This window comes from Doryrhamphus excisus, chromosome 16 (genome assembly GCF_030265055.1).
Source record: "Doryrhamphus excisus isolate RoL2022-K1 chromosome 16, RoL_Dexc_1.0, whole genome shotgun sequence".
In the NCBI taxonomy this organism is placed as follows: Eukaryota; Metazoa; Chordata; class Actinopteri; order Syngnathiformes; family Syngnathidae; genus Doryrhamphus; species Doryrhamphus excisus.
In genome coordinates, this window is record NC_080481.1 from 4,386,015 (window position 1) to 4,395,220 (window position 9,206).

Genomic DNA, 9,206 nt, shown 5'->3' on the forward strand with positions numbered 1-9,206 from the left:
GTGTGTGTGTGTTAAGTGTATATTCTGGTTCCCCAGACAATTTCATTAACTCAACGCGGCCCACGAGTCAAAAAGTTTGCCCACTGCTGCCCTCGGCTGACTTGTACATAATACACATACCCTGAACCAGGGATTTCCAACCAGGGGTACATGTACCCTTAGTGGTACGTGAGCAAATTGCAGGGAGGACATGGAAACTAACTATTTAAATTATTCGGAATTATTGGAAATGATTTCCAAAATGCTAAGTAAATATTCTCAATCATTTCATGTTAAGATGAATAACCTGAAGCACAGCAATCAATTCTACTTTTGGTGAATTACCAACACCGACAGTATGAGTGAGATCTGAGTGATGGATGTCAAACTCATCATGTGACAAAACGGCTCTGGGGGTAAACAAGACAAAAAAGGTTGGGACATGCCGCCTTAAACCAGTGATACTCACCTGGTGGGTCATAGACAGCTTGTCAAAAATAAATAGATTCTTCGTAGCTACGTGTTCAGTATCTTGCTCATGGATGTTGCTAGAGAAAACAGAACATGACTACTCCTATACTCGTCCATATGTTTGTCTTTCATGGGGTGACAACTCAACCAATCGTGGTTTTAGCATGCTCAAATGGAAGACAAATTGACTTAGAGCTCAGCATATTATAGCCAGCCTTGAATCTGGCCTTTTTATTGCTGTTTGACCTGCTTTCCAAATGGCTTCTGAGAAAGTATGCTTGACACAGACGCCCAGCACTGTATCAGTTAAAAGAAACACAATAATGCACGCAAATGACACAATAAGTCATGCTTCATCTGATGCTCCACTCCTCCACAGTTAACTTAGAATTAATCTCATTTAATCACGGGTAGAAATAGTTTTTAGCTATAATACGTAGAGGAAATCTCTTTTTGGTAAACGATTCAATGTGCAACTACAACGATAATTACATCAAATTTTATGAAAAGGGATATCAATTTGGGAACTATTGGCCATTATTTAAAACAATACGATCAGTAAGCATATTTTTGTATGATTATTTTTCTTTATTATTAGCATATTAGCTCTTAAACTCGCCCACAAACATTCAGCAAAGGTGAGCGAGTGAGACCTCTCACTCTGACACAAACATGTTTTTTCAGTGTCAGCTGAAAATAACATTTATGATACTGGTTTTAAATTCTAAATGTTAGTGAGTAAAAAGCAACAAACAAATGAAAATACTGAAAACAGGGGAATAATCATAAAACATTTCAGCCAAATTGCAAACACAATGTAACATAATTTCTCTTTTAAAACACATAAATGTATATACAAATTCATAATTATATTACAGTAAATACAATTTTATTACTTATACTTTAATTATTATTTCAAAATCCGACAGTTTTTGAATGTTTAATGTGAGCTGTAATTTGTCCTACTTTTTTGATGGTCATTGAACGCAGCATCTACCTTGTCCAATGCAAAGAGGGCTGTGTGGATGTATTTGGATGTATTTTTCCCCTTTTTCTTCCACCTCCTATTTGTTCCCAAATGCTGATACTATGTGGGAAGGTAAGATTTGATGTGCTAATGTGCATCATTGTGGTAGTTCCATGCTAAATGGCTAACACTAGCAAAACACTGGACTTCAGCTACAGTCATCACATTGACAGCCCATCAATAGCAGCTGGAAGTCCAATTTAGCTGGCAGTTCAATGCCAAAATCATCAGAGAGATGTAAAAATGTGAAAAGCACTGGTTAGTTGGGCCACTCTTATGCCAAGGTAGCACTGTATATGACAATAAAAACAATACCTGCACTGCTCCATTCTCTGGCAGGCCATGGAATCCGTGATAAGTCTTTGCTCTTGCTACAAGAGCCATCTGCCAGGGCTTTGATGCTAACTTTACCAATCTAAATACTCTTTTCTTTCTCTGTCTTCCCAGAGAGATTTCTTCCAGCTTGTGGCTACAGCCATGCTTCACTCAAAATTACGGTGGGGGGCCGAGGGTCAGACAAGAAGAGTGCACGTCAAAAAAATGACCACCATTAATGGAAACTCCAGTTAACGCGTCATTAACACGTTAACTATGACAGCTCTAATTTCTTACTTTTCAATCTTTCTACAAGGTATGTCAGGTGCTGCTCTGTCAAAGCGTTGCTCACAAAGCTGTCCATTGACCTGAAACAAAGAAAAATAACTTAAAGGGATCGTTAGCATTTTTTGACATGAATGTGTATGACACCCCCTTAAGCAGTGAAGTCCATCAACAGTGACTCACTCCCCACTCTGTGTCCTGAGCCGAGTTCTGGTCGGATTTCAATACTGAGGAAAGTAGCTAGTTGCTGGGGACAGTTAAGTTAAGAGTTTGGCTTCTCAAAACAATATGCGTTCAAAAGCATAATACATACACCATCCATCCATTTTCTATACCACTTACCCTCACTAAAGTAGCGGAGGTATGCTGGAGCCTATCCCAGCTGTCAAATGTGCCAATGAATTATTTCGCCACAATGACTGGAAGCAATTAGCTTCCTAGCTTCCTAGGTGGCATTGTATTGTTGTTGACTGAGCTTTTCACTTTACAAAGTGAGAAGAAACCAGTTGGCACCGGTCACTGCCGCGGTGATGCTTTAGAAGTTAAAGGAGGCATTTAGTCCATGGCCAAGTTTTTTTTCTTCAAAAAGTGGCGACCATGGCCATTAACACATGGGTATGAGTGATATAACGTGGTATGAGTTAAGCATGCCAAGTTTCTACACACTTACATTCTTTCATGTCAGTAGGATGATGAAAGAGAAATGGGCAGAAGAGAAATGGAAAGATTACTGTCATAGTGAATCAAGCAATGAAATATGAGGCATGAAGATTGGTGATTTTTAAGACGCTTGAAAAAATTATTAGGCAATTATGTTTTTTGTATCATGGCCTTATACTGTTGACCTCACGTGAACCATCAACGACCTCCCAGAGCGAGTGGGAATAACACATTTGCACAAATAAGGACACATGTAAGTTGCCACAGTTGTAAGTTGAGTGATTGGCCAACTCCCATTGTGTGCAGCACAGTGGCAGGAAAGAAAACAAACACAAGCACACAAGGATGGTGTGTTGCAATTTCAGCTACAGATAAGATAGGACAACATGAGCTGCTATCTAGAATCCCTGACTGATCCTTTGGCTGATTTGTTCCCTTCTGAGTGTGATAACTTCAACTGAAACAACATCGGGAAACGGAAGTAACTCCTCAGAGAAAATTCATGCAACTGCCAAGTGTTCTCCCATCATGCACATGAAGCCACGTGAAAAAGCCTTAAACCCGTTGACCCCAAGCAGGCCCAATACTGTGGAATCCCCTTTCAAGTCAGTCCAAATAACAATAATCCTTCATCATATGCGTCTTTTTACTGTTGCTGGAAAGGTTCCAGGCAGAGTAAAATAAGGGTGAAGACCGCTTCTTCACACATGGAGGCACTTATGCCCGTTCACACACCTTATGGTACTACCATTAGTTCCAGTATGTTGGGGCGCTATGAGCTTCCTTCTGCAGTCCCACGTCCAAATACTGACATACAAAATTATACAAAGAACAGGAAATCTATTTTTAATGTAACCTTTTTGCAAAGGCTATTGATTGAAATGATCATGCTGGTCAGTTGGTCATGACTTTATTACTGGATCAATTTACAGTAGAAGACATTTTCTTGATCGGTTCACGCTCGATGACCAGTTGGGACAAACACTAGTTTGACTAGATAGGATAGCTCTAGTCTGAGAAAGTGGTGCGAGAGTCATTGTATTTATCCTCTAAAGAGAGACATGTCCAGACAGAAACGGTTTTCTGGTGTCAAATGATCGTTGTTAAGATGGAATGAAACCTCTTCCAGCCATTGGTGGATGTTTGAGTGGCGTCACCTTCAGATGGAATCATGGTCATTGTGGCTGGGCTCGTTTATTTGTTGGCGGGATGAAGCAAGGGGTGAAAGGACAGCAAGCCACAGCATTGTACATACGTATGTGGGAGAAAAATGGTGCCACAGACCTCCCCCTCTGTTCAGAGATGGTTACTCAACATTTGTGGCTTCCCTCGCTCCTCTGTCAAACCATCTGTCTGCTCATTTTTACTGTTGCAAAATTGGTATTGCAGTTATTGTGTTGGGGTTCCCCTGGTGTAAATCGCGAGCATTGCACAGCGGTAAAACTCACCACGGCCAATTTTTAAATACATATTTTTATTCATTTATGGTTATGGCTGTTGCATTGTCTGCTGAAAAAAGGAAGGTCCCGGTCCAAATGAACTGCCCGCCACTGACCCACACACACACAGTGTATCACCTGTACAAGTTTACAGGGTTTGTACAGGGTTTCTTAAAATGTGATCGAGTCGTATCCTGCACAAAAGAAAACACAGAAGCGCAATTTTGTACTTTCAACCACCAGCAAGCAGCAGCAGTGTCACTTCTCAGTTATCTCAACCCGGTTGTAGTTAATGGCCTATTGAAGTGTGTACGCACGTGTAAAGAGGCTCTGCATGGGGGGATTGCATGCAAACGCTTAGTTAAATGAAATTACTTGCTTTGTGTTTTATTGTAATGCTGGTGCAGCGCAGGCAGAACACACGAGGTGTGCTACAATGAGCACGCTCACAATGAGTCTTTGTTTCCTCTGCAATGTGTTTTCAGTTGCAGACCAATTAAAGGCAAGTTTACTGGCCAGCAGAGCTGTGTTCTCTGCCAGTGACGCAATGCTGCAGGTTTGCCCATCACCCTGATGGGCATGCTTACAACACCACCAAGTAGAAACACAGGCGCACTCGTAGAGAGAGAGAAAAACAGATGCACGTGTGTGGGAACATGTGACCAAACAGATGTATTTCATCAGAAAGTATGCTACAGTCACAATGCAAAAATACTATTCCTTTTCAATTATTGTTATGACTATAGGGCTGCACGGTGGTCGAGTGGTTAGCTCGCAAACATCACAGCTAGGAGACCAGGGTTCAATTCCACCCTCGGCCATCTCTGTGTGGAGTTTTCAAGTTCTCCCCATGTTCTCCTGGTACTCTGGTTTCCTCCCCCATTCCGAAATCATGCTAGGTTAATTGGCCACTCCAAATTGTCCATAGGTATGAATGTGAATGGTTGTTTGTCTATATGTGCCCTGTGATTGGCTGGCCACCAGTCCAGGGTGTACCCCGTCTCTCGCCCGAAGACAGCTGGGATAGCCTCCAGCAACCCTTGCGACCCTCGTGAGGATAAGCGGTAGAAAATGAATGAATTATGAATATATATTACACATGACATAAGCAAGGACTGTATGTAATTCTGCTCAAGGGTTGTAATTACCGGGGAAGTTGTGTTATGTGTTGCCATTTTAAGAACCAAGACATAAAAACTCTCTCCACCACTGCAGCTGCATATCCAAGCCAAATTACAGTTGTCCTGTACTATGACATATTATCAGGAAACACCATATTCAAACTGTCAGTAAGTGTAACATAGAAGGCCATTGTTCATTAAACATACAGAAAACCTTTGACTGGCAATCAGTGTGAAATATAGCAGGGAGCAATGGAAGAATCGTGTTCAGTCGCTGAGAGATGAGGAGCTGCAGGCAACCTCAGTGAGGAAACCAGTTCCTTCCTTCACAGCGCCTCTCTCTCACGCTGCAGCTCAGGTCAGAGGCCAGAAGTTTCCTAGATACAATTGCTTTAGTGTTTTAAGTTTAATGGTTGATTAATCCACCTGATTCAGAAGACATGCATGTACCACTGAACTTGATTCATTTGCTGAACAAAGCAGCATTATCGATTTCTACTGTTTCCAGAAAACAATGAGGAAGGCCACTTTTCCAAACGGTTTATTTATGTTTCTTACACAACGTGAATCTGGATCTGGAATGCCAGCCTCTGTCTCTTAGCATGGCTGATGTGTGATCCATCATCAATTATTGTCAGCAATTATTGTCAGCTATATGTCAGGGTTTGGTATTAACCAGTTCCAAATCTGTGCTTTTGAAGCAGTGTCTGTGCTTAAGAGGTGCCTGAAACTTTATTTAAAAAAACGATGCCTCTCACAGAATTTAGTGACATGCAAGTTTAGGACCTCTTTTGCTTTCCCACTTTTCTGACCTATAAATATTGTTAGAATGTTGTATTCTCATGTTAAACGATGCCAAAATATCAGCTAATGATGTTTGCACATTTGGAAGTTAGCCCTGAAAGTAGGTTGGGATGGCTCTGAACGCTCGGTTTCAGAGAGGTTTTTCTAACATTGACTCTCTGTGACATCACAGAGTGCTGGGCTTCCTTATATGGGCATGCACTGTAGGCCCCCTCCAAACTCTGCTTCTCTGTTTACCGTGTTAGCAATGTCTCCCAAGAAGTGTTTCTTCTGGGGTAAGGGAAAGCCAATTGTTTTACCATTCCTAACGAGGCAAACACCGCCTTTCCTGCAGTTGCTATTAGCCATCACCCACCAGAATCAGTGGGTCTAACCAAGCTTTTTAAACCCTAGTAGTAAAATGCCAAAGCTAGTAAGCATTCAGAAACATCTTGAAAAGACCTCTTTTCTTGAGGAACTTCGGACTGTCCAGTCTCTACACACATGGCTGTATGTTACAAATTGACTTTTTAAAAACAGAAATTACGTTTTTTGTTAACTCTTATACCGTTATCAACACCCATAAAGCTGGGTTTGGCAGCTCTCCAGAAGTCCTTGTGAGCACTTGGAAGTGTGACCAACCACAGGGGGGTGGGCGTGCCTGGAGGTGGCCGTGGGTGGAATACATAAGCCAGCACTCTTGATTCTGAAGGCCCAGATTACATTGATATACGTAGCAATACATAACAAAACACCCACACACTACTGGAAGCAGTGCAACCAAGAGACAAGACCGTAAAATGAAAACAATGGGCCGTTGGGAATAAATGAATACGATTTCATAGAACCAATAGTAGAATTTAAACTGTAAACATAGGTCACTACTTCTGATAACGTTTCGGTCAGCAGAGAAGGCCTTGCTGGATCTGACTGCATACCACTGGTGCGTGCGTGTCTGTATCACGTAATCCATTCATTGATTATATCACCTCGACCTTGTATTTTGCAAAGATATCAGTAAGAGTAACCCGTGAAAAGACTTACATCCCCTAATTTTGGCCAAGGAGTTGATAGCATTGATTTGTTTGGATGTCCTTGGAGAAAAACAAAAAATGTTCACAAGTGGATTGATTATTTCCATCACACATTGAGCAGCACCAGTTGTCACATTATAGCAAAGCTGTGGCTGAGGCCAAGGACCAGGCGAGGGGTTGCCTGCATACGCTCCTGTTTGAAAAGCAGCAGACACAGTAAACAGTGGCACGTACCTGACAACAACAGCCTACTCTTTACACAGGCTGCACGAAAACAACATCAACTTAGGCTGTCTTCATCCATTAGTTTCAGACGATGCCAACCTTTTATGGGCCTGACAAACCATTTACAGTCTCAACCTCACCTATTGACAATTTTGAGTCTCCAATTAGCCCAACATGCAAGTTTATGGACTGTGTGAAGAAACACTAAAAAATGGGAAGTACACGCAAACTCGACAGAGATCTGAGCTGAGACTCCAACCCAGAAACGCTTGGCTATGAGGTGGACTGCTAACCACATGATCCACCATGCTGAAGTGGGGAATCCATCAAGAACAATTTAGAAAGGTTGCTTCTATAGCACCTTATGCTCATATTGGCGGCCATCTTGTCCAGAAGATTAGATTGTGAATCAGTAAAGGCTAAAATCTATTTAAAATATATATTGCTTATAGGATCAACGGGGCTTAGAGGATTGCGATCTACACATAGCTTAAGACATAGCTTTTACTCTTCTCATCCCTATCTTCCCCCAAAATGTTGCTTCCTGTCGACCGGAAAAGACGTTCATGGTAATATTTGTTCCAGCTTGTGGCTACAGAGTTCCTGTGCTTCATTCAAACTACGGTGGGGGCCGAGGGTCAAACAGGAGGCGCACACGTTCACCATGTGTCCAAAAAATTACCACTGTTAAAGGAAACTTCCGTTAACTTGTCACTAACACGTTAACTTTGACAGCCCTAATATTTATTGTTATTCATTATGACTGTTCTTTACAGTGATTGTATGCATGCTCAAAATAAATGAAAGCATTACCATTAACATCTGGACAGATGCAGCAGCAAGAATTTGAAGAAACAAAATGTAATCCCACAAGATCATTTAAAAATGTTTAGCAAGATATACTGTATTTTCAGGAGAGCTTGAATCAGCCCATCAGAGAGTATACTGGACAGTTTACAAGAGTGTTTTTTGTTTTTTTTAACACGCCCCCATTTTTGCCCTTTTAATGCTGTGTGTTTTTCTTTCACACCGACCAGTAAATGGAGGATAAATAAAGCACGTTACGGAGCCCAGTCCACACCCAGGTGACAACGACCCAGCAAAGCAACTGCTCTAACGAATAGTCCATTTCAGATACCTGCTTCTCACTTTCTCATGGTTTGTTGTTTGACGACAAGCCATGCTCTTATGCACTATGTTCTACAAATGGAATACTTTTGCAAGGCTTTGTCCTTAAATGATTTTTATAACATAGACAGCTTGTCTTGCCACTGTTCACAAAAGGAGCCGGTTTTGCTGACAAAAGGCTAGGCCATAATGAGGCAGTGACGTCAATTGGAACCAGAGCCTTCACAGTACTGATTGGGGAGCTCAGCCAAAGCATAAAGCTCTTGTATGGGCCAAAAGAAAGTGGGGAAGATACACTTACAATCACGGTGTAGTTAGTGACTACACAAAGCATAACTATTGAATGTGTATATTCCACCCACTTCCTGCTTTGACGCTGCAAGCCACGCCACATGTAACACAAACGCAATGACAAAGGAGCCAGAGGTCAATTTCTTGTTCAGTTGCGGAATGTAAGTAAGTATTTTGTAGAAAATGTGCCTCTAACGTTGCAAGAGCTTGGGAATTTTACAAGACTTTAACTGGGCATGCGTCGAGGTTAACGCCGTCCATATGTTTTGATTTTACTTTGGCTTTTTGACAACATTCATTCAAAAAGTCACCCATATGGCAGCCTCTCAAATTACAGTACGTCACATGCAGCCAAGTGCCCTAATGTTGCTCAATTTAACGGCCCAATGAAAAACACTTTTCATCACTTTCTAAAAAAAACAAAAACAATGCTTTTTCTTCCAACATT